General features: G+C 50.1%; 1 protein-coding gene across 1 annotated transcript in view; it reads left to right on the forward strand.

The window, feature by feature from the left end:
- Positions 1 to 26,874, forward strand: part of RGS21 (regulator of G protein signaling 21) — a 261,900-nt gene that overhangs the window by 114,626 nt on the left and 120,400 nt on the right. The gene's annotated exons all lie outside the window — the stretch shown is intronic.

Genomic DNA, 26,874 nt, shown 5'->3' on the forward strand with positions numbered 1-26,874 from the left:
CCGGCCACTAGCTGAGAAGTTGCATGTCCATCAACAACAGGTGAACCTAGACCTGCTGCCCAGTTAGGGGTGGCAAGAAGCTCAGGACCAGGCACCTGCTGTCCGCTTGGTCAAGACCCTGGTGGAACAGGGCTCTGCGGGGATAGACCCTGCCGCTCCTGCCGAGGCCCAACGCCTGTGGCGGGAATGAACCAGGCTGTACCTGCACCAAGGGAAGCTGTATCGGGAGCTAATCAACCCGAAGACCCATGAGAAGGTTCGCCAGCTGGTGATTCCCCAGGCTAACGTGCCCACTGTCCTACAGGCATACCATGACGGTGCCGGGCACTTCGGGTGGAAGAAGCTGGAGATGCTGTTGAGGGAGCGGTTCTATTGGAGTGGGATGCGGGAATCGCTGGAGGCCTGGTGCCGAGAATGCGGTCCCTGCGCACTAAGAAGAAGGGACGAGGCCAGCCAGAAGGCCCCTCTACGCCCAATCATTACGCATCAACCGCTGGTTGCCCTCGACCATGTGAAGCTCACCCCTAGCCAAAGTGGGTATACTTACGCTCTGACCATTGTAGACCACTATTCACGATTCATGGTGGTTGTCCCAGTCAAGGACCTGACCGGCCGTACCACCGCTAGAGCATTCCAGGCCTATTTCTGTCAACCGCACGGGTACCCAGAGAGAGTGCTTACTGACCGGGGCCCGACCTTTGAAGCGGAGGTATTTCAAGAATTTTGCCAGTTATACGGCTGCAAGAAAATTCGGACCACGCCTTACCATGCCCAAACCAATGGCATGTGTGAAAAGATGAACCACTTGGTCCTGGGCCTCCTCAAGACGTTACCGCTGGAAGAGCGGAATCTGTGGCCGGAGAAGCTACCTGACCTGGTCGATATGTACAACAACATCCCTTCCAGCTCTACGAAATGCACACCGGCGTACCTGATGAGCGCTCGGCCCGGTCGGCTGCCAGTGGACCTAGAAATGGGTTTGGAAGCCCCAGAGGCACTCCCTTCGACTGCCGGATGGGACACTCGGCGGAGGGCGCAGTACCGACAGGTCCAAGAATACTTAGAAAAAAACTTGTGCCGGAGTCGGGGACAGCAGGAGCAGTGCTTCAACAAGAAGGCGCCTGCAGGTCCCTTCCAGCCTGGGGATGTAGTGCTGAAGCGGAAGAGAAGGACCCATAAGCTGGATGATCAATGGGAGAAGACCCCGTATGTTATCCAACCCACTGAATGGGAGAACGGGAAGGCCTACCAGATCAGTCGTGACCAGGGGAAGACTTTGGCCACGGTTTCCAGGGACCACCTGAAGAGGTGCCCACCACCATTGAGGGTAGCAACTGAGGCTCCGGCCCCCAGACCGGCTGAAGAGAAAGGCAAAGGGGTAATCCACACCATGATGGGCGATTTCCCGGCAGATTGGCCTATGCAGAATGGCGCAGTGATTCTTCCAGTGATACTGTTCCCACAACCCGTGGAGGAAAAAGAGATGGAAGTAGCTGATGATGAACCAGTGCCCAGGGATGCACCTGTACCCAGTTCCCCTATGCCTCCCCCTGCCCCACACGATAGCAGGGAAGAGGAACCAGTTGTTCCCTCTGTCCCACTGCCTGCCACCACTGACACTGGGCCCCGAAGGTCCACCCGTCCCAACCTAGGTAGAACCCCGCTTAGGTACAGGGAAACTATCATTTAGGGGCCTTATGTGTTGAGTGTGTAAATAAGAGTTTGACTATGAGATTAAATCAACCGAACTGTAACCTGATTAGCAACCGTGATTGAACCGGCTGTTGCCGGCAAGTTGTCCCTGAAGGCACCCTTTGCACCGTTGGCGTAAGGAACTACTTACGGACACGCCCGAGAACTTGCAGGGCAACCACAAACTTGTAGAATGTAAATAATTTCTGGCCTTTATTCCGTGGCCGCCTCCGGCAGCCTGGTGATGGACTGGGGTCAAGGGGTGCTGCCCACTTCTTAGGGGCAGCATCAGGGTCATGTTGTTTGGGTGGGAGAGAGCGGAAGCCGTATGTTTTAATAAAAATTACTACCGTTAGCAACGTTTAAGAACCGTGCCTCCCGTAAGGGAAGATTGATAAAAATGCTTATGTTTGATGTTTTACCTGTTTCTACCTCTTTTTACAGTTACAAAATAAAACCGGTGAGGGACGGGCAGCCCGCGGACGGTCTGCATTTAACCAAGGGGGAATGTGGCGCCCTGGACAAGCCAGGTCGTCACAGGTACTGCAACAACACACCCCACACCCCAGTTAGGCACACACAAATCCTTGTTGCCTCCCTCCAGGGGCTGATGTCCAACAGCAGGTGGGATGGAGCCAGGTGGTTGGCCCCACCCACTGAGGAGTTCACAGTCCTGGAGGCGGAAAAGGAAGTCAGATGAGTTAGGGAGAGTGAAGGAGCAGGAGTGAAGTGGCAAGTGAGGAGCAGTCTGACCGTGTCCGGGTATGTGGCCCGGGCACATACAGCAAGGTTGGCAGACAGTGGTGGCCGTCTGCAGGAGAGGCCGATCGACGCGGAACCGTAGGACCGGGGACGGGCGGTGGTCCGCCGGTACCGAACTGGGGAGCGAAGAGAAGCCAGCACCATTCGGCAGGGCCTACGGACCCCGACCAGGCTTGGAGTCGCCGTTAAACCGGTCAAATCCGTTAGCGACGGGAACCATCGGGGTTTCCCAGCAGCAAAGACCCGATTGAAGGCAACCGTCCAAACCGTGAAGGGAAATACAGTCACCGCCAAGGCTACAATTCCCAGGGCCAGAGCCTGCGGGCAAAAGGAGCTCCTCCGGTGCCTATCAAAGCTGGGGAGCGGGTTACCGGTGGGAAGCCATCGGGGCCGAAAACACACTACAGGTGCAGGGAAAGGCAGTCACCGCCAACCTACCGGGAGTGACCACTGCAGCCGTCTGCGGGACCCGTCCATCCAGCCATTTGTTTCACCAGAGACTCCGTGTACGTTACTGGCTGAGTGAGTACCACCGTGCCATCGGGCACCGCGCTGCCCCCATGACCCTGCACCTCACCAAACCCTGCCATCCACATTCCAGTCACCTCACCGGGCCCCGGGACCACCCAAAACCCCGCTACCCATGGAGGGGAGAGAAACATCTCGGCTGCTCCCTGTCATCGCTCCCGGGATCCCCGTCCAGAGCAGCGGTGGTGTCCCAACCTCACCAGAAACCGTGGGTGGCGTCACAAACCGACTTCCCCAACCCCAAAAACTATCCCCTTTCACTCATGGGCGAGGAGCACCGCTCGAGTCCCCAGATCCGGCCCACCGCTCGAGCCACCGAGCAGCGAGCAGCAAGCAGCAGGCTGCAGCAGCACCGGACCCAAGCGCCAGCGAGAACGCAGCAGCGACGGCTCCATCCCCGCCCGCGACAGGACTGTTAGGTAATTGTTACCATTCATGTATGTACCTTTATATAACATAACAGTACCTGTACATGCTCCCAGCACTGAAATATATGTTGTTTGCCATACAGCTCTTAAACTGAGTGGATAAGAGGACCACTTACATTCTAGATACTGTTATGAGGGTGCCAAGGTATTTACACCTGTCTTTTATTGTTATACTGTCCCCTCCTTCCACAAATCACGTAATTGTATCCCCAGCAATAACTTTTTACGTCATGGATGTTACTTACTGTCTTCTGTCGTCCTCTGATCCCAGGCTCTTTATGAGTGGTGAACATTAGATACACGCAACAGACCGTTCCATGTGACACATGTTATCCTACAACCCATTGAGGTTTGTTCCCATACTTTAATGTCTCATCCCTAAATAGTAAAATATATCATTTTCTTTCCGATTTAGAACATGATATATGAATGCTTCATTCTCTTAATGTATCACCTTTTGCCCATATTGTGTTTTTTTGTGTAAACTTATTATAATCCCTGTTTTCTCTCCACTAATAGTGGTGTCTCGTACGATATATTTGTACATATTTCTATCATAACAATTCCCATTGTAACTAAACAATGCATATCGTATTTATCTTCTGTAAATTTTGTTTTTTATGTTGTTTTACATCTTATAGTCCTTGAAAAATACCAAGGATTGTAGCTGAAACGTTCACTTGGAAATTTGTTGATTCTTTTTTGACATCCTCACGAGAATAACACAATAAAAAATTCTCAGACAATAATTCTTCGTAATCATCTTTATTAGTGTGCCGGATTTTTTATACTTAGTTTCCTGAGTCCTGACCATTATCATATTGAGATATTTTGGGGATGATAACAAAAAAATGGAATTTTACAAAACTTGATAAAAACACAGTCCATGTTAGCATTGAATCAACTTTTTCTTCTTGCAACTTTTTAAAAATCACTTAGATTTAGGAATAGTGTACGTCTTTATTAAAAATGTAAAACCTTTATCGTAATTTTGGTATTTTGATTTTAGGCTTCTTTTCTTTAACTATTTACCAAAAACTGCCAATTATTTCTAACCTATAATATCAAAGCATATAACTGAGAACAAAGGAGGAGAAAAAGGGTTTTCATATGCCGCGCCAAATGATCACTGGTTCAAGTAATCCGATTAATGAATCTTTATTTTGCACAGGTCTACGCGTTTCTGGAGGCTCAGCTCCCTTCCTCAGGACCGTCAGTCATAAGAAAACATCAAATCACTGATTGTTTCTTTTCACTTTAAAGCACTACATGCTCTGCTGGTGGTATGGTCTCATGCTTCCATTTCTCTAGTTCTGATTCACTTCATCTCCAGCGCTGACACATTCAGGTGAGTTCTAGGCTCATCACATGTGTCTGATGGGAACAGACGCTGTATATGTATATGTATATGTATATATTTTTTTACCTTTAGACATTCATGACTACACGTATTTTTGGTTTTTTCCCATTTTCACAATTTTTATTATATGGCCATCTGTGATATTAATTATGTCTGTAACATTTTATTTGGTTTCTCACATTTATCATGATGTTACATGTATTGCGTCACATTACACTGCAGTGCACCCTTTCCCGCCCGTTTTTATTCTAACAGAGGCGGTCTTTTGACGTCATCAAATGTATTTATGTGATGTTCATCTCTATTGCAGTAGATTTGATGTTTTCTTATGCCTGACGATCCTGAGGAAGGGAGCTGAGCCTCCAGAAACGCGTAGACCTGTGCAAAATAAAGATTCATTAATCGGAAAAAGAGAAAAAAACTCTTTCTCCTCCATTGTTCTCTGTTATCTGCCACCTGGGTTGCTGCTGTCGTGATCTAATATATCCATGCTTGTACAGTAGTTGTGACTTTCATAACTATATCTGGTGAGTACAATTGCTCCCTGTTCCCTCCCCGCACATATTGGGGTAAGACCCTATTGCGCTTTTTTTCCACAGCTCTTCACTGATAATATCAAAGCATAACATAGCAATCAGTAATATCCTTATTTTTATCATCAGGCTATTAATATGATTGGTGTTTAGAATGATACTAGATAATAATACATTATTAATCATGTTCTTCATGTGATATAACATTCTTAAGTCATAGGTGTAATTTACCTTTTCGACTCATAGGTGTCAATGTGTTTTGATGTAACAAGTATTTTCATCTTTATTACTCAAATTTTCTTAAATGAACATATACTTATTAAACCTGATATCAAAAAATATATAACCATAAAGAAAATTAATGAATATATGTCATTGAAATGTATTTATTCAGAGACTTGAAACATTTTTCTTTTAATGGAACTATCTCATCACCATATTTAATGAAGCAATATTCTTGTAATAGACATTACTTTATTAAATATTGATGCACTTTCTCTAATTTAGAGCTTAATGGCAGCTGTGGTCTGCCATTAACCTCTTATATTACCCTGATTGCCACCGCACCAGGGCAATTGGGAAGAGCCTGGTAAAGTGCTGGGCTTGTCGCATCTAATGGATGTGACAATCCTGGGCAGCTGCAGGCTGCTATTTTTAGGCTGGGTGGCGGCCCGATACGCATGGTCCTCACCAGTCTGAGGATACCAGCCCCCAGCTGTTGGGTTTTATCTTGGCTGGGTATCAAAATGGGGGGGTGACCGCACGCCATTTTTCAAAAAATATTTATTTAAATAATTAAAAAAAAAGCTGCATGCAGTTCCTCTTATTTTGATACCCAGCAAAGATAAGCACATGCCTGTGGGCTGCAGCCTGTAGCTATATGCTTTATTTGTGCTGGGTATCATAATACGAGGGGACCGTATGCCAAGCAAATATTTTATTTATTTATTTTTATACCACGATACTCACCCGCAAAGAGCGACTGTGATTGGCTGCAGTCAGACACTGTCACACAGGCTGGGAGCGCGTCTAACTGCAACCAATCATAGACACCAGGACAGCAGGGCGGGGAAAGCAGTACATATGTATAAGCAATAATTAGCAGCCCAGGAAGGGAAGGAGAGGCCACAGGAGCAGTATACAGCTGTGTTGGAGCCTTGGTAAGTGTGAAGCACTTGCTTCATTCTTATTTTAACACCCGGCACCCGGGAACCTTTGAAACCGCCGGATCCAGACTTTTACAGTCTGGGTCAGACCATTACTACTGATGACCTTTGTCGCTGTCATGACTCACTTCCTGTGAATGTCGGCAGAGCACCACCGACATTCACAAAAGAACAGCATTTCTGCGGTTCAGAATGATGCTGCAGCGCTGCTCCAAACAACAGAAGCGATTGGAAAGTGCAGGCATAAAGTCCCCTACAAGGACTAGTAAAATCAATAAAAAAAATGTAAAAAAAAGTTTTAAAAAATTTGAAAAAAAACCAAAAACCTAAAAGTTCAAATTGCCCCTCTTTTGCCCCATTGAAAATAAAACAATAATAAAAATATTTTTAATAAAATCATATTTGGTTTCGCCAAGTTCAGAAATGCTTGATGTATCAAAATTTAAAATCAATAAATCTGATCAGTAAAGGTCCCAGTGGGAAAAAAAATAATAATTACAAAATTATGTTTCTTTGATTGCCGCAATATTGCATTAAATTGCAATAACAGGTGATCAAAACATTGCATCTACCAAAGAATGGTATAATTAAAAGATGCTCAAATAAGCTGTCACTGAGCCCCAGATCCCGAAAAATGAGAACGCTATGGGTCCCGGAAAATGGCAATAAAAGTACAATTCTTTTCTTTTCCCAAACTTCAGAAATTTTCTTTCACCACTATAAAACTATACATGTTTGCTATCTATGAACTTGTACTGACCTGGGGAATCATATTACCATGCTAAACATGGTAAATACAAAAAACAATCATGCAATTGCACTTTTTTTTGCAATTTCACCACAACTCGTCCCGCACAAAACAAGCCTTCATATGGCTATTTTAAAGGAAAAATATAAAAGTTATGGCCTTCTCTTCAAGGGCCGGCTGCCTTTCAAGGCCCGGGAAAACCACTCAAGCAACAGCCATCTGTTCTACCCCTTCCACCGGCCATTCCTACAGCTTCCAAAAACATCTTGCTGGAGAAGAAACTACCTTCAGGCCTGGTGAAAAGGGGGAAAAAGGGCTGAGTACTGTAGCACCTGTTTCCCTGCACTACCCTACTTTTCCCCAGCAGGGACACCGACTCACTCACCACCGCGACTGGACTCCCACGGCCGTCCATGTGCTTCTCTTCCTCCTCCTCGCGGGGCCTGTACATGTCGCACAGGTCCTCCAGGAATGTGCTTAGGGTGCGCGTGCACCTGACCTTCCCTTAAAGGGCCAGTGCGCCATTTCCCGGCTGATAGGCACTAGGTACTTAAGGCATCCTCCCACTAGGGTGACTTTAATTAGTCAGTCTTCCCATCTGCTAGCTAGTTGTCAGGTCCCGTGTTCTTGTCTAGAGATAAGCAAACTTGTTAAAAAAAAGTTTGGCAATTTCAAATTCAGTAAGGGCGGCGTTACACGGTACGATGTATCGTGCGATATGTCATCGGGGTCACGGAATTCGTGACGCACATCCAGCATCGTTAGACATATCGTACCGTGTGACACCTCCGAACGACTGTGAACGAGCAAAAATACTCACCTTATCGTTGCTCATTGACACGTCGTTCATTTTCATAATGTTGTTCCTCCTTCTGTGCACCAGTGGTTTGTCATTCCCGAAGCAGCACACATCGCTCCGTGTGACACCGTGGGAATAACGAACACAGCTTACCTGCGTCCCGCCGGCAATGCGGAAGTTAGGAGGTGGGCGTGATGTTACGTCCCGCTCATCTCCGCCCCTCCGATTCTATTGGGCGGCCGCTGTGTGACGTCGCTGTGACGCCGAACGTCCCTCCCCCTTCAGGAAGAGGATGTTTGCCGCCCACAGCGATGTCATTAAGGAAATATGTACGTGTGACGGGGGTTTAACGACTTTGTGCGACACGGGCAATGAATTGCCCGTGACGCACAAACGACGGGGCGGGTGCGATTGCTCGTGTAACACCGCCCTAAGAGCCTTGGACTCATGAGCAATTTTCTCAAAAATTGGCAAAGATCGGTTTGTTCGATAACTGTTCACAGTTAAACTAATGCTTTTCTTCTACCTTATTATCACTTTGGCAAGGCTAGTACTGCTGTATGATCAGTGTGGGGACATGAGGGAAGAGGGTGGGGAGAGGTCAAAAGAGCAGCAGATTGTTTTTGGTTTTTTCTTACCTTTATGGGTGGATGTTTCAGAAGCTAATCAGGACAGCCAATCAGCACAGGAGCCAACCCTCAGTTCCGCAGTTGTGGTCAGAGATTATTTCCTCTCACACATGCCAAAGCTAAGAGATTGAACTTCACCATATCTAAACTGTTGGCCACGGAAATGCTGCCTTTCCACCTGGTGGATACAGTTTCCGAAAATTGATGGCAATGGCAGTCTCCCAGTACCAGTTGCCCAGTCGCCATTACGTTTCTAATAATAAAAATGCTACACCAGCATTTTGCAGACATTATTATTATTATTTATTATTGTCGCGGGCGGAGGAGGGGACGCTGCACTCTCCCACTGCTCGGGTCCGGCTGCCGCTGCTGCTGCGGCTGCTGCTGCTAGGTGGTGGCTCGAGCGGTGGGCCAGATCCCGGGGACTCGATCGGCGCTCCTAGCCCGTGAGTGAAAAGGGGGGGATTGGTTGTGGGGGTTTTGATTATGGATATTGTCCGTGACGCCACCCACGGTTGTGGTGATTTTGGGTGACACCACCGCTGCTCTAGACGGGGATCCCGGGAGCGGTGACTGGGAGCAGCTTGGTTGTTAGTTCTCCCCTCCGTGGGTAGGGGGTTGGTTGTCCCGGGGCCCGGTGATGGGGTAGGGATGGATGGCAGGCAGGTTACGGGGCCTGGGGAGGTGCAGGGTCGCGGGGGCAGCGCTGTGCCACACGGCACGGTGGTACTCACTCAGCCCAATGATGAAGACAGAGTCTCTGCTGAAACAAACGGCTGGATGGACGGGTCCCACAGGCGGCTGCGGTGTTTTTCCCCTGACCCCAGGTTGGTAATGTAAGTCCTTTCCTGCACCTTCCGTACGCTCCTCCTGCGCTCCGGTTTCCAGCTGGCTCCCCGATTCAGTACCGGTGGGCCACCGCCCAGCCCCGGCTACCTACGGTTCCACCAGACTGTCTTCCCGGCTCCCACAGACGGCCACTACTCTCTGCCTCACTCTCTACCCAAGGGTCCTAGGCTCCAACCTAGGCCCCTGTCTGCTTCTGTCTCCCTGCAGACCTCCTCTCTCTTCCTCTGCCTGGACGTGTCTGGACCTGCTTCCTGCCTCAGGCCAGCCAGACTCTTCGGTGGGCGTGCCTATCTGCTTGACTCCGCCCACCTAATGTGTCTGTCTGAACCCGAGGGAAGGAATCAGGTCTCACTGGGGATGTTTGTTGTGAACTGCTGGGGGTGGGGGTGTGTGTGTGTTGTTACCTGTGGACCCTGGCTTGTCCAGGGCCACATATTATTATAGTGCCATCAATTCCATGGCGCTTTACATGTGAAAGGGGTATACATAATAGGGATAAGTACAATAATCATAAACAATACAAGGCACAGACTGGTACAGAGGATAGAGGTCCCTGCCCGAGAGGGCTCACAGTCTACAAGGGATAGGTGAGGATACAGTATGTTAAGGTAGAACTGGTTGTGCGGCGCTATATCAGACTGAGGGTTACGGCAGGTTGTAGGTTTGTCGGAAGAGGTGGGTCTTCAAGCTCCTTTTGAAGCTTGTCAAGGTAGGCGAGAGTCTGATGTGTTGTGGCAGAGCATTCCAGAGTATGGGGGAGGCACAGGAGAACTCTTGGATGCGATGGTGGGAAGAGGAGATGAGAGGGGAGTAGAGAAGGAGATCTTGTGAGGATCGAAGATTACGTGCAGGTAAGTACCAGGAGACTAGGTCACAGATGTAGGGAGGAGACAGGTTGTGGATGGCTTTGTATGTCATGGTTAGTGTTTTGAACTGGAGTCGTTGGGCAATGGGAAGCCAGTAAAGGGATTGGCAGAGCGGAGAGGTCGAGGAGTAGCGGGGGGACAGGTGGATTAGCCGGGCACCATAGCTTAGAATAGATTGTAGGGGTGCAAGACTGTTAGAAGGGAGGCCACAGAGAAGGAGGTTGCAATAATCCAGGCGGGAGATAATAACATCACCCGTTCCTTGAAAAACTGTGTCTGACAAGGTAAATTTTACCACTTACACCTGGATGAGCAAGCATGGCCAGGGGCATTACATCTCGCTAACTTGGCACTGGGTGACTGCGGGGACAGACAGGGAAGAGGATGCTACACAATTCTTGAAATCCCCAAGGCATGTGGGATAAACTTCTGTCTCTACCACTTCCTCCACTGCTTCAGCCCCTCCACCACCTCTAGAGCCTCCATCTGCACCCTTAACCTCTTCTTTAATGTAACACGGGTTCCAGCAATGAAGAAAGAATCCCCCCACCTCTGTACAGCACAGCCAGTGCTCACCACAATCAGGCAGTGTTGAAATTAAGATGCATTGGAGAACGCAGTCACACAGATGAAAAGTTGTGGATAGTTATCCAGACCGAGTTTCAGCAATGGCTGTCTCCACTGAATCTGGAGCCAGCAAAGGTCATGCACGATAATGGTGCAAACCTGGTGGCAACCCTACACCTGGGCAACCTCACACACGTGCCTTGCATGGCTCACGTCCTTAACCTGGTTGTACAGCAATTTCTAGGCCATTATCCAGGCCTGGATGTGCTGCTGCAGAAGGCATTGTCGCTGTATGCTCTCTTCCGACATTCACAAAACGCAGCTAATGGACTATGGCAGCAGTGACGAGCACTGTTGTAGTATGTCATGATGCATAGGCTGGGACAACGCAGTCCAGTTGTGGGGCAAACCATGCTTCCGGAGTGGGTACAGATGAAGAACCTCTGCACTCTTCTGCAGAGTTTTGAAATGTCTACTAAGATGGTTAGTGTGACGCCCTGGACCCCAGGGGTCACAGAATAACATCACATACACACACACACACACCCTCCCCTGGTCAGGAACACCCGTCAAACAAAACCCTTGTTGCCTCCCTCCAGGGTCTGATGTCCACACCAGGTGGGGCGGAGCCAGGCGGTTGGCTCCACCCACCGAGGAGTTCACAGGCCTGGAGGCGGGAAAAGTAGTCAGTTTAGTTTAGTTTTGGAGTTGAAGTGGAGAGGTGTAGAGAGAGAAGGAGAGACTGTGTGTGTCTGGGTCAGAGCCCAGGCACTGTCAGCAAGGTCGGCAGACGGTGGTGGCCGTCTGCAGGAGTTAGTGGAAGTCTGCGGAACCGTAGGACCGGGGTCAGGCGGTGGCCCGCCGGTACCGAACCGTTGAGCGGATTGAAGCTAAGCACCAAGGCAGGGTACTCAGACCCCGACTAGGCTCGGAAGCCGCCGTAACGGTCAAATTTTCTGATTGCGGTCTGGACCTCAGGGGTTCATTCCCAACCAAGTCCCATCAGAAGGCAACAGCCCAACCCATCCAGATAAGAGCCACCGCCAATGGCCAGAGATCCAAGGGCCAGCGTCTGCGGGCAAAACGGGCACTCCCGACACGTACAAGCCAGGGAGCAGACCACCCGTGGGAATCCATAGGGGTCAAACACTTACATATAGGTACAGGGAACGACAGCCACCATCAACCCGTCCGGGGAGAGTGAAGATACCGCAGCTGACTGCGGGCCCCGTCCATCCAGCCGTTTGTTTACCAGAAACTGTTCTTGTCTACCTGAGTGAGTACACCAGTGCCATCCGGCACAGCACTGCGCCATAACGCTGCCCCCGCATCCACGCTGCCTCCCCGCATCGACACCTGCACCTATCCCCTACTCACTAACCCCCAATCGGGGCCCCGGGACCAACAGCCCCTACCCACGGAGGGGCCAACACCTCAGCTGCTCTCCGCCATCGCTCCCGGGAACCCCCGTCACCAGCAGCGGTGGTGCCCACCATCACCACAACCCCGTGGGTGGCGTCACAACCGACATCCCACCACCTAACTTCCCCCCTTTCACTCGTGGGCGAGGAGGCGCTGCTCGAGCCCCTGGGTCCAGCCCCGTGCTCGAGCCACCAAGGAGCAGAAGCACCGGACCCAAGCGCCAGCAATTCCTAGGCGAGCGGCGTTCCCAACCCCTCCGCCCACGACAACTTGACGTCACGAACAGGATCCTACCCATCTACTTACCAGTAGAAGTGCGCCTTGCAGTCCCCGCCGGCCGAAAATTTTGAAATTCCGCCATTTTGGGCGCGAAAAGTTCCCGCTCGAGCCGTCTTCCCCAAGCAGGGAAGGTGCGAAAAGCGAAGCCCCGCCCCCAGAAAAGGAGGTGCCGGAGAGAACCAAGGGGGGGGGGCGAGAAAAAGATGTCTGCGTCTGACGGGGCTGTCGGAGGGACGCCGGTTGTGGTCGCGGCGGCACCCGGAGATGGTAAATATTCAGTTCAAAAGGATAAGGCACTTCTACCGAATTTCTAGTTACCAGGGTGCTCAGGTAGGTTTCCAGACCATATACAGTAGTAATATATACAAGGCACTCCTGAATTCAGTAAAATGATGATTTTTTATTATTTCATACTCAGTATAGTCAAGTCAAGACGTTGCGGCCCAAACATGGCCTTCATCAGTAACTGAAATAGATTAGCAAAATATTCAAAATTACATCAAAAGAATAAAAAAATTTATAAAAATAAAAACATCAAGTACAGTAGATTTATACAAAACAGATTAAACATCTGTGTTAATAGTATCAGATGATATAGATAGAATAGACCAATACAATGAATGATATATCATAAGTGATTACAGTGCTATATAGCAAAATGCTGGATCCCAAAGGAAGACCAGAGGGGTGTAGAGAGAAGTAAAAACTAGAAAAAACGTGAAAAATAACCATGAAAAATACTGTGAAAAATACTTGAATAATAGTGATGATAGTGAGGTAATAGAATGGGACAAAAAGAAAGTGCCAGTCTTACCTAGCACCTGAGATGAAGGCAGTATTTGGAATGCTAAAATGAATGTGGGAAAATGTCAGGTATTGAGCTCCTTTACATGAAAGGAATGGAGAGAGCACAGACCTCCCGGCTTACCTAGCAGATATGTGACTGGGATCTGCAGCCTGTTATTTCTGCCATGGGCAGTTGTAGTAATGCTAAATAAAGAAAGGATATATAACATTAGGTGGCTTCCCAAAAGGAGGACTAGAGGCAACAATCTACAAGCTTACCTATTAGGAGTCTCTGTGGTTTGCAGCCTGTCATTAGCAGTATCCACTGCTGTGTGGAGGGATTGACTCTAGGAAACTGTCAGGCTTAAAAGCCAGCATGATCCAATCACATGGGGGGAGGGGCGGGTCTAGCTATGTGGCATGTGAGGGAGGCCTGTGTCGCTGGAACCAATGAACTTAGACTGGGTGTTCCTTATGTGATGTCAGAGCTCAGGATCAGGTGCTGGGCAGGCACATGTGCTGGGATTAGGAAATACTGCAAGTATAGAGCAGGAACATGAAACCAGACTTGGTGCAGGTGCCTAAATAAGCCATACAACTGAAGGCACAGGGGAGAATCCAGGGGATGAGAGGAGATAGAGGATTCAAATCTGAATCTAAAAAGAGATTTTTTTTTGTATTAATAATAGGTTGAAACAAACCATAATACATTACTGTAGATATGAATAAGATATCACAACAAGATTTTAATTGGAGAACAATAAACATATCAGGCATGGATTCTTACAGAAAAGATTGTAGATCATAATCCCTGTTTAATCCTTTTGGGTGTAACGTATTTAATTCATGGATCCAAAATGCCTCTCGTTTCAGCATTAACTGTTTAATGTTGCCTCCTCTACGTGGGGTAGAAATTTGCTCCACTACCTGAAATTTAAGTTGGGAGATTCTGTGGCCAAAGGTGTTAAAATGATGGGGAATTGGCAAAATGTTGTCCTCACAGCGTATGGTAGACTTGTGTTTAGAAATTCTGTCTTTGATACGCTGTGAGGTTTCTCCCACGTAGAGAAGACCGCATGGACATCTAATAACATAGATCACATTCATTGAATCACATGTGAAATATTTTTTTATTTCATATCTTTTACCTGTATATGGATGGACCAATGTGTCCCCTTTCTGTATATTATTACACTGGGGGCAGTGTAAACAGGGGAATGTTCTCATTTTTGGAGTTCCCAGAAATCTTTGAGTGGACAGGGGTTTGTTTGGACCTATATCTGCGCGGACTAGACGATCTTTTAAATTATTTGCCTGGCGAAAACAGGGGAGAAATTTAATTCTTGAATATTAGGGTAGCCATTGTGTAAAATATGCCAGTGCCTCCGAATCGCACTATGCATGCTATACATGAATGGGTGGTAGGTATGGATGAATGGGATCCACCCCTTATTATCATCATTGGGGGAAGGTGTATGTTGGACACTACTATCAAGGATTAAAGGGGGATATCCCCGTTTTACAAATTTGTCCCTCATTTCAAGAAGTCATGTTCCACATGTATTGGGATCAGATACAATCCTTTTGACCCGTTGAAATTGTGAAATGGGGATGGACTTCTTTGTAGCATTCGGATGGTGGCTGGTATAGTGCAGTAGAGTATTGCGGTCTGTTGGTTTGGTGTATAGATCTGATGTAAGATTACCGATGTCGTCCTTCAGTATATAGGTGTCTAAGAAATTAATCTTATTATTATCAAAATGCATGGTAAATCGGAGTGAAGGCCAAGCATTGTTAATGTGTCCAGAGAATTCATGTAAGGACTCGATGGGCCCCATCCATATGCAAAACACATCATCGATAAAGCGTCGCCAAAGCGGACAATATGACTTAAAAAGTGGATGTTCATAGATTATTGTGTCTTCAAAATCAGCCATATAGCAATTTGCATACGGGGGGGCCACATGCGAGCCCATTGCGGTCCCTTGCGTCTGCAAATAATATGTATCTTCAAACAAAAAGAAATTTTCCCGTAGAACTAAATTTAATAGGTCCATGGGTCAACAACAGGTGGTTGGATACTACTATCACTGAGTAGGAGTTTACGCATAGATTCCATGCCTTTGTCATGTGGGATGCTAGTATAAAGACTCTCAACATCAAAAGTTACTAAAATGGCTGTGGAATTAATTTTATTTAATTGTCTAATAGTCTCAAGGAAATCTGTTGTGTCCAAAATAAATGCTTTAGTTTTCTTAATGAAAGGGGTAAGTATTTTTTCTAAAAATTTAGCCAAAGGGTAAAGAAGGGAGTCGGTTGAGGTGACAATCGGTCTCCCCGGGGGATTGTTGAAACTTTTATGAATTTTGGGGAGTATGTATATTACAGGTGTGATGGGATACTTATTAGTTAGATAATCTACTGTTTTTTCATCGATAGTCCCATTGATCAAATGTACGTGCAGAATATCCTTAATCTTCTGTGCTAGAGTAGATGTAGGATCCCTAGGTAATATACGGTATACATTAGAGTCATTTAACTGCCTTCTGATTTCTTTAACATAATCACAGCGGTCCATGATAACAACTGCCCCACCTTTGCCGGCCGGCTTTATCATGATGTCCTTATCCTCCAGCAAGCTGTTGATCGCCCGTTGTTCAACCGGCAACAGATTGCTTCGTATATGGATGTGCCCATGTTCAACATCTTTCCTGAGTTGCTCAAAGTCCTTCTGTATAAATCCTATAAAAGTCTCTAGAGGAGCAGATCCCCTTGGAGGCTTAAAAGTACTTTTCTTCTTCAGACCCATGTCTGCCGCAGAAATAAGAGCAGAAGTGGGCTGTATATTGAAGGATGTTGATCCACTGAAATGGGCTTTGAGTCTCAGATTTCTAAAAAATCTATTCAAATCCATTTCTAGTTCAAATGTATTAAATTTTGCTGTCGGGCAGAAGGATAATCCCTTTTGTAGGACCAGAAGCTGGGTGGACTGATCATTTTAGAGGAGATATTAATCACTAATGAATCTTTACCTGTGATCTCGTTGACCTCGACATTCCTATGTTGCCTCTTCCCGTAGCCCCCTCTCCTTGTCTTTGGTTTTGCCGTCTCGTTCGTCCTCCTAAAAAAGAAGGGAAAGAGGTGGAAGATTGAGGAGCCCGTGGGCCTCTGTTGTCCCCATCTTGGCTGTTCAAAGAGTCGGTGGAGGACCCTCTGTATTGAGATCGGGGTCTGTAACTGAAGGAGTCTGTTTGCCATCGGTATACTCGATTATACTGATAATCTTCTGTGTCTCGAGTAAATTTTTGACGTTTTTTGCTCTCCACGTCTCGTCTATGTACACTGAGAATTTCGTTAACACGAGATTTCAATTTGTTGAGTTCTTCACGGGATGTGATAAACGTATCAAGTTGAGAATTAATAGCTGTAATCCTCTCCTGAGTCTCCTTGATGCTATTCTGTAAGAATTCAACAGTTAGAGTCATTAAATCGAACGAACATTTATTGAGTATTTGCTCAAATCTCTTCTTGTATTCCTGATTATCATGGAATATTGTAGGCCTCAAGGAGACCCTCAGACCCCTTGGTATCCTCTGTGCCTTAAGATATTCGGTAAGGGTTATGTCGCGGGCGGAGGAGGGGACGCTGCGCTCTCCCACTGCTCGGGTCCGGCTGCCGCTGCTGCTGCGGCTGCTGCTGCTGCTCGGTGGTGGCTCCTCGCCCGTGAGTGAAAAGGGGGTGATTGGTTGTGGGGGTTTTGATTATGGATATTGTCCGTGACGCCACCCACGGTTGTGGTGATTTTGGTGACACCACCGCTGCTCTAGACGGGGATCCCGGGAGCGGTGACTGGGAGCAGCTTGGTCGTTAGTTCTCCCCTCCGTGGGTAGGGGGTTGGTTGTCCCGGGGCCCGGTGATGGGGTAGGGATGAATGGCAGGCAGGTTACGGGGCCTGGGGAGGTGCAGGGTCGCGGGGGCAGCGCTGTGCCGCACGGCACGGTGGTACTCACTCAGCCCAATGATGAAGACACATTTCTCGGTAAAACACACGGCTGGATGGACGGGTCCCACAGACGGCTGCGGTGTTGTTGCTCCCAGCAGGTTGGTGGCAACTGCCTTTCCCTGCACCTAAGATGTCTGTACGGTTCCAATGGGTTCCCACCGGTAACCCGCTCCCCGGCTTGGATATGGGCCGGAGGAGCCCCTTTTGCCCGCAGGCGCTGGCCCTGAGAAACGGTTGCCTTGGCGGTGGCGGGGTCTCTCTCACTCGGTTGGACTGTTGCCTTCTGTCGGGACTTGACTGTTTGGAAACCCCGGAGGTCCCCTTCACTAATGGATTCGGCAAATTCACGGCGACTCCTAGCCTTGCCAGGGTCGAAAAGCCCCTGCCAAATGGTGCTGGCTTCTCTTTGTGTACCGGTCCGGTACCGCCGGGCCACCGCCCGTCCACAGTCCTCACGGTAGACTCCAATTAGCCACTCCTGCAGACGGTCACCACCGTCTGCCAACCTTGCTGCTCTGTCCGGGCCACACACCCGGACCAACTTCAGGCTGCTTGGCTGTCGCTTTTCTCCTCTCTCACTTTCACTTCTCAACTGTCCTCACTCCTCTCCAAACTCTATCTGCCTGGTTCTCCCGCCTCCAGGACCGTGAACTCCTTGGTGGGCGGGACCAACTGCCTGGCCCACTACCTGGTGTGATCATCAGCCCCTGGAGGAAGGCAACAAGGGTTTTGTGTTCTGGCTTTGGTGTGCCTGCTGTGAGTGTGGGGTGTGTGGGTGTTGTGCTCTGTGGCCCCTGGCTTGTCCAGGGTGCCACATTCCCCCTTAGTTAAATGCAGACCATCCGCGGGCTGCCCGTCCATCACCGGTTTTATTTTCACCAACTGAAAAATATAAAAAAAACGGTAACAGACATACAAGTATAATAACATCTTCCCACATCGGGAAGTACTCTTACTTAAACGTTACTAATGGTTGCAAACGGTTACGGCTTCCGCTCTCTCCCACCCAAGCAACCTGGCCCTGATGCTGCCCCTAAGCAAACAGGCAGCACCCCTTGACCCCAGTCCTGCACAAGTAGCCCGAGCGGGTTCTGTCCTTTTCAGGGGACCCACGTCCATGGGGAGCCCCTGAAACCCCCAGAGGATTGCCACCAGTTCCGGTGGTGGCTGGGCCCCAGCCTGCTCCACTGCGGGCCCTTCCTCCAATCTGCCTCTCCGGAGGCGGTAACGGTGGGAGCTGTAACAAACATTTTTATTTACATGCCACTAGTTTGTGGTTGCCCTGCAAGTTCTCAGGCCTGTTCATAAGTAGTTTCTTATGTAAAGTGGTGAAGGGGGTCCCAACGGGGACCAGCTGACGGCTACGACTGGTTCCAAATCACAGTTGACAATCAGGTAACTTTTTCACGGTATCATTCACTTATCATTTTCAAACTTTCAAACTTTAAAACACACACATATGATCTCTCCCCTTTAAAGAGTAGTTTTCCTGTACCTAAGTGGGGGTCTACCTAGGTTGGGACGAGTGGACCTCCGGGGTCCAGTGTCAGTGGGGATAGGCAGTGGGGCAGAGGGAACAATCAGTTCCTCTTCCCTGCTATCGTGTGGGGCAGGCGGAGGCATAGGGGAGTTGGGCACAGGTTCATCCCTGGGCACTGGCACTGGCTCACGGTTGACCGCCTCCACCACTTCTTCATCCACGGGTTGTGGGAACAGTATCACTGGAAGAATCACCGCGCCGTTCTGTGTAGGCCAGTCCACTGGGAAGTCACCCATCACTGTGTGGATTACCTCTTTTGCCTTCTCCGCTGGTGGAGGAACCGGAACTTCAGCCGCTGCTCTCAATGCTGGTGGGCACTTCTTTAGATGGTCCCGGGAAACCGTGGCCAAGGTGCCCCCTTGGTCACGACTGATCTGGTAGGCCTTCCCATCTTCCCAGCCTGTGGGCTGTATGACGTATGGGGTTTGTTCCCATTGATCATCCAGCTTGTGGGTCCTCCTTTTCCGCTTCATCACTACATCTCCAGGCTGGAAAGGGGCAGCAGTCGCCCTCTGGTTGAAGCGCTGCTCCTGCTGTTCCCGACTTCGACTCAAGTTCTTCTCAACATATTCCTGAATCTGTCGGTATTGCACCCTCCGTCGAGTCTCCCATTCAGCTGTTGAAGGGAGTGCCTCTGGGGCCTCCAATCCCATGTCCAGATCCACCGGTAGCCGGCCGGGGCGAGCCCTCATCAGGTACGCTGGGGTGCACTTCGTCGAGCTGGAAGGAATATTATTGTACATATCGACCAAGTCAGGTAGCTTTTCCGGCCACAGGTTCCGCTCTTCTAGCGGCAACGTCTTGAGGAGGCCCAGGACCAAGTGATTCATCTTCTCACACATGCCGTTGGTCTGGGCATGGTAAGGCGTGGTCCGGATCTTCTTGCAGCCGTACAACTGACAGACCTCATGGAACACCTCCGCTTCAAAGGCCGGGCCTTGGTCAGTAAGCACCTTCTCAGGGTATCCATGTGGTCGACAGAAATAAGCCTGGAACGCTCTAGCGGCGGTACGACCAGTTAGGTCTTTTACTGGGACAACCACCATGAACCTTGAATAGTGGTCTACTATGGTTAGAGCATAGGTGTACCCACTTCGGCTGGGGGTGAGCTTTACATGGTCCTGGGTAACCAGCTCCAGCGGTTGATGTGTAACGATCGGGTGTAGGGGCGCCTTCTGGCTGGCCTCGTCCTTCCTTCTCAGCGTGCAAGGGCCGCATTCTCGGCACCAGCCCTCTACAGACTCCCGCATCCCGCTCCAATAGAACCGCTCTCTCAACAGTATTTCCAGCTTCTTCCATCCGAAGTGTCCGGCACCATCATGGTACGCTTGTAGAACAGTGGGCACATTAGCTTGGGGAATCACCAACTGGCGTATTTTCTCATGAGTCTTCGGGTTAATCAGCTCACGGTACAACTTCCCCTGGTGTAGATACAACCGGGTCCGTTCTCGCCACAGGCGTTGGGCCTCAGCTGGGGCGGCAGGGTCTATTCCAGCAGCACCTTGCTCCACCAGGATCTTGACTAGACGGACAGCGGGCGCCTGGTTTTGAGCTTCCTGCCACTCCTGACTGGGCAGCGGGTCCAGATTCACCCGTTGTTGGTAGACATGCACCTTCTCAGCTGGTGGCTGGTGAAATGCAGGCAGCTCGATCTCTTCGAGGTCGTCATCCTCGCACCCTTCTTCCGACAGGTGGGGCATCCGAGAGAGTGCATCAGCATTAACGTTGGCACGACCGGCCCTGTATTTGATGGTGAAATCGTAGTTGGCTAGCCTGGCCACCCACTGCTTTTCCAACGCGCCCAACTTGGCCGTGTCCAGGTGGGTCAGCGGATTGTTATCTGTGAAAGCGGTGAACTTTGCTGCGGCCAGCTAATGGCGAAACCGCTCGGTGATAGCCCACACCAGCGCCAGGAGCTCGAGATTGAAAGAGCTGTAGTTCTCAGGATTCCTTTCAGTCGGTCGGAGTTTTCGGCTAGCATAAGCAATCACTTTTTCTTTCCCATCTTGGACCTGGGATAAGACTGCCCCCAAGCCCACATTGCTGGCATCGGTGTAGAGGATGAACGGGTGGCTGTAATCGGGATAGGCTAGGATCTCCTCTCCGGTCAAGGCCACTTTCAGCTGGCGGAAGGATCCCTCATGCCTCTCTTCCCACACCAGTGGGGCTCCGAGGGGTCTACCACCTTTGGTCTGTCCCACGAGGAGGTCTTGCATGGGGGCAGCCATCTTCGTGTACCCCTTGATGAAGCGCCGGTAGTACCCCACCAGACCCAGAAACTGCCTTACTTCCCTCACTGTGGTTGGCCTCGGCCAGTCTTGGATGGCAGTGATCTTCTCGGGGTCGGGGTCGACACCTTCTGCACCCACCACATGCCCCAGGTACTGCACTCTGGGTTTCAGCAGGTGACACTTGGAGGGCTTTAACTTCATCCCGTATTTGGCAAGGGACGCGAACACCTCGGCCAGGTGCTCCAGGTGGGCTTCATACGTCTGGGAGTACACAATCACATCATCCAGGTATAACAGGACGGTCTCGAAATTTAGATGCCCCAGACAGCATTCCATCAGCCGTTGGAAGGTTCCAGGGGCATTGCACAGCCCGAACGGCATACTATTGAATTCACAGAGCCCCATTGGGGTGGTGAAGGCAGTTTTCTCCCGGTCCTCGGGTGCCACAGCCACTTGCCAATACCCGGTGGTGAGGTCAAGGGTAGAGAAGTAGTTCGCGGTTCTCAGTGCGGCCAAGGACTCTTCAATACGGGGCAGTGGGTAAGCATCTTTATGTGTTATCTGGTTAATCTTCCGGTAATCCACACACATCTGCATGGTGCCGTCCTTCTTCTTAACAAGTACCAACGGGGCAGCCCAGGGACTACAGCTGTCCCTGGTAACCCCTGCCTCCCTCATGTTCTTCAACATGTCCTTGGCACATTGGTAGTGTGCAGGGGGAATAGGCCTGTACCTCTCTTTGATAGGGGGGTGTTCACCGGTGGGGATATGGTGTTGGACCCCTTTGATCTGCCCAAAGTCTAGGGGATGTTTGCTAAAAACTTGCTCATACTCCCGTACCACCCGGTATACCTTTTCTTTGTGATGTGTAGGGGTATCGTCAGTGCCTACGTGTAACTGTCGGTGCCACTCATCTGACTCCCCTTGGGGCGGGTGAGTGCTGGCAGTCGGTGGTGAGGTTGGGGGAACTACCTCGCGGATGGTGTGGGGATCCAGAGTGAGCAACTTGGCAAGTGTAGCATACCGGGGAAGCCTGACTTCTTCCTCCCCACAGTTCAGCACCCTCACAGGCACTCTCCCCTTCTTTACATCTACCACCCCTCGGGCGGCCATTACTGTGGGCCAGTGCTCGGAGAGCATGGGCTCTATCATGGCAGGGGGCAGGGTAGTCACGGCCCTAAGGCCCTACTGCTGCCCTACACCAAATCATCATCTCACTCCTAGGGGGCACAATCAACAGGGCAACATCTATCACTCTCACCCCACCAATCTCTCCTCCCGTCGAGTTCACATGCTGGCGGTACATCAAGGCTCGGATCTCACGCTGCACAGCTCTCTGTCGGCTCCCCGCCGCCGTGGCAGCCAGCTGCTGCAATAGGGTCAGCACATCACTCATACAGTGCTCCATCACATTAGTTCCTAGCACTATCTTCGGGTTATGATCACTAGGTTCATTCATTATCACAATCATACCCTGGTGTTGCAGTTCAGCTCGTCCCACGGTCATGGCCACTTGCTTGTACCCCACTTGAGTCAATGGGAGTCCATCAGCAGCAATCAGTGTTATGCTGGCATCTGGGGGAGCCAGCTCGTCTTTTCCCCAATACCGTTGATACAGTGTGTATGGTATAGTGGTTACCTGTGATCCAGTGTCCAGGAGAGCCATCACCGGTATGCCGTCCACAGCCACGGGGATGATAGGCCGGGCCCCAATGTACCGGTCCCGCCAGTCTGGGGGGCCATGGGGTTCTACTCCTGAGGATTGGCCCGTGGCCCCAGGGGTTGCTCGTTTAACAGACACCGTCGGGCGTAGTGGCCGGGTTTGCTGCACCTGTAACAGATTGGGGGCCCGTTCCGTGAGCCATTGGCCCTTCTCTGCTGCATCCAGGGGACGTCCTCCGGGCTGTCGGCGAGCTGCATCTCCACCGGTGCCTGGGATCTGGTTGGAGGCTGGAGTGCAGCGAGAATCTTAGCAAGGTCCCCATCCATGCGGCGAACTCGAGCAGCGAGCTCTTCCATCGCCCCGCTTGGGGCTGCATGCACTGGAGATGCCGGTATGGTAGGAGCCACCACAACAGGAGCAGTCTCAACTAGCCACAGGGTTGGCTCAGGAGCTTCCAATGCGGGGGGTTGCAGAGCTTTGATGGCTCGTTCCTTTAATACGGCAAAGTCCACGTCAGGGTGTTCTAGGGCCCACAGCCGAAGCTGCTTACGGTCTTCGGAGGACCTCATCCCCTGCACAAACTGCTCACTCAACATCTTGTTACTGTCCACACTGCCAATAGTGTCCACCCGCTTCAGTGTGCGGAGTGCGGTTTGCAGGCGCAGAGCATAGTCCCGGATGCTATCTGCGGGCCGTTGTCGGCATTGATAGAACTGCATCCGCAACTCTGCCTCGGTACGGGTCTCAAATGCAGTCTGCAGCTTTTCAAAGATGGTGGCTACAGAGGACCGGTCCCCCTCGGCCCAGGTCTCCGCCTCTTGCTCACCCGTGCCGGTTAGCTGCCCCAGCACTAGCGCTGCACGTTGCTTATCAGTCAGGGGGTACAATTCTAGCAGCGGACTAAGTTTTTCCCGGAAAACCTGCAAGGCATCAGGTTTCCCATCGTACTGCGGTAGCCAGGCAGCTCCGGGCACATAGGGCAAAGAGAACGGCATCACCTGAGCGAGAGCTGGGGCCGTGGCGCCCCCCGCCAGCGCGGCCGAGACCTGGGCAGGCCCATTTCCATTTACAGGTGCTTCCGCGGCTGCGTCCGCCGCTCCTCCAGCGGCTTTGTCGGGCGCAGACATCTTGTTTCCGTCCCCCTTAGCCTCTTTCCGGCTCCTCCTCTATCGGGGCGGGGTTTAGGCCTTCGCGCTTCCACTACTCGAGGAGACGCTCGAGCGGGAACTCTTCGCGCCCAAGATGGCGGCTTTTCAAATTTTCCGGCTGGACACCTCCGGCGGTCACACAAGGCGCACTTCCACCAATCGGTAGAACGGTAGGATCCTGTTCGTGACGCCAAGTTGTTGCAGGCGGAGGAGGGGACGCTGCGCTCTCCCACTGCTCGGGTCCGGCTGCCGCTGCTGCTGCGGCTGCTGCTGCTGCTCGGTGGAGGCTCGAGCGGCGGATCCCGGGGACTCGAGCGGCGCTCCTCGCCCGTGAGTGAAAAGGGGGTGATTGGTTGTGGGGGTTTTGATTATGGATATTGTCCGTGACGCCACCCACGGTTGTGGTGATTTTGGTGACACCACCGCTGCTCTAGACGGGGATCCCGGGAGCGGTGACTGGGAGCAGCTTGGTCGTTAGTTCTCCCCTCCGTGGGTAGGGGGTTGGTTGTCCCGGGGCCCGGTGATGGGGTAGGGATGAATGGCAGGCAGGTTACGGGGCCTGGGGAGGTGCAGGGTCGCGGGGGCAGCGCTGTGCCACACGGCACGGTGGTACTCACTCAGCCCAATGATGAAGACACAGTTCTCGGTAAAACACACGGCTGGATGGACGGGTCCCACGGACGGCTGCGGTGTTGTTGCTCCCAGCAGGTTGGTGGCAACTGCCTTTCCCTGCACCTAAGATGTCTGTACGGTTCCAATGGGTTACCACCGGTAACCCGCTCCCCGGCTTGAATATGGGCCGGAGGAGCCCCTTTTGCCCGCAGGCGCTGGCACTGAGAAACTGTTGCCTTGGCGGTGGCGGGGTCTCTCTCACTCGGTTGGACTGTTGCCTTCTGTCGGGACTTGACTGTTTGGAAACCCAGGAGGTCCCCTTCACTAACGAATTCGGCAAATTCGCGGCGACTCCTAGCCTTGCCGGGGTCTGAAAAGCCCCTGCCAGATGGTGCTGGCTTCTCTTTGTGTACCAGTCCGGTACCGCCGGGCCACCGCCCGTCCACGGTCCTCACGGTAGACTCCAATCGGCCACTCCTGCAGACGGTCACCACCGTCTGCCAACCTTGCTGCTCTGTCCGGGCCACACACCCGGACCAACTTCAGGCTGCTTAGCTGTCGCTTTTCTCCTCTCTCACTTTCACTTCTCAACTGTCCTCACTCCTCTCCAAACTCTATCTGCCTGGTTCTCCCGCCTCCAGGACCGTGAACTCCTTGGTGGGCGGGACCAACCGCCTGGCCCACCCCCTGGTGTGATCATCAGCCCCTGGAGGAAGGCAACAAGGGTTTTGTGTTCTGGCTTTGGTGTGCCTGCTGGGAGTATGGGGTGTGTGGTGTTGTGCTCTGTGGCCCCTGGCTTGTCCAGGGCGCCACAGTTACACAATGTAATTCTTGATTAATGAGGTGTCTTGATTCTTTTTCAAGCTCACGCCCTCTTGTCTCCTTAGGAGGTTCCCTCAGGAAGTCACCAGAAATAAGAGTATTAGCAAGAATTTGTTGTGTTTCTTCTTGATTATAGGAAAAAGTATTGCTGGTCATTATAGTTGGTAGAGTGCTCTTATAATGGAGAATGTACAGTTCAAAAGGATAAGGCACTTCTACCGAATTTCTAGTTACCAGGGTGCTCAGGTAGGTTTCCAGACCATATACAGTAGTAATATATACAAGGCACTCCTGAATTCAGTAAAATGATGATTTTTTATTATTTCATACTCAGTATAGTCAAGTCAAGACGTTGCGGCCCAAACATGGCCTTCATCAGTAACTGAAATAGATTAACAAAATATTCAAAATAACATCAAAAGAATAAAAAAATGTATAAAAATAAAAACATCATACAGTAGATTTATACAAAACAGATTAAACATCTGTATTAATAGTACCAGATGATATAGATAGAATAGACCAATACAATGAATGATATATCATAAGTGATTACAGTGCTATATAGCAAAATGCTGGATCCCAAAGGAAGACCAGAGGGGTGTAGAGAGAAGTAAAAACTAGAAAAAACGTGAAAAATAACCATGAAAAATACTGTGAAAAATACTGTGAAAAATACTTGATAGAGCATTACTACAACTGCCCATGGCAGAAATAACAGGCTGCAGATCCCAGTCACATATCTGCTAGGTAAGCCGGGAGGTCTGTGCTCTCTCCATTCCTTTCATGTAAAGGAGCTCAATACCTGACATTTTCCCACATTCATTTTAGCATTCCAAATACTGCCTTCATCTCAGGTGCTAGGTAAGACTGGCACTTTCTTTTTGTCCCATTCTATTACCTCACTTTCATCCCTATTATTCAAGTATTTTTCACAGTATTTTTCACAGTATTTTTCATGGTTATTTTTCACGTTTTTTCTAGTTTTTACTTCTCTCTACACCCCTCTGGTCTTCCTTTGGGATCCAGCATTTTGCTATATAGCACTGTAATCACTTATGATATATCATTCATTGTATTGGTCTATTCTATCTATATCATCTGGTACTATTAACACAGATGTTTAATCTGTTTTGTATAAATTTACTGTACTTGATGTTTTTATTTTTATAATTTTTTTTTATTCTTTTGATGTAATTTTGAATATTTTGTTAATCTATTTCAGTTACTGATGAAGGCCATGTTTGGGCCGCAACGTCTTGACTTGACTATACTGAGTATGAAATAATAAAAAATCATCATTTTACTGAATTCAGGAGTGCCTTGTATATATTACTACCGGAGATGGTAATATGGCAGCCCTCGCTCCAGCCACAGACGCGGGGGGGCCGTGGGTCCGGCGGTCGCCCAAGTAATGCCGATCTCCCTGCCCTATGTGCCC

This window comes from Anomaloglossus baeobatrachus, chromosome 8 (genome assembly GCF_048569485.1).
Source record: "Anomaloglossus baeobatrachus isolate aAnoBae1 chromosome 8, aAnoBae1.hap1, whole genome shotgun sequence".
NCBI classification, from domain to species: Eukaryota; Metazoa; Chordata; class Amphibia; order Anura; family Aromobatidae; genus Anomaloglossus; species Anomaloglossus baeobatrachus.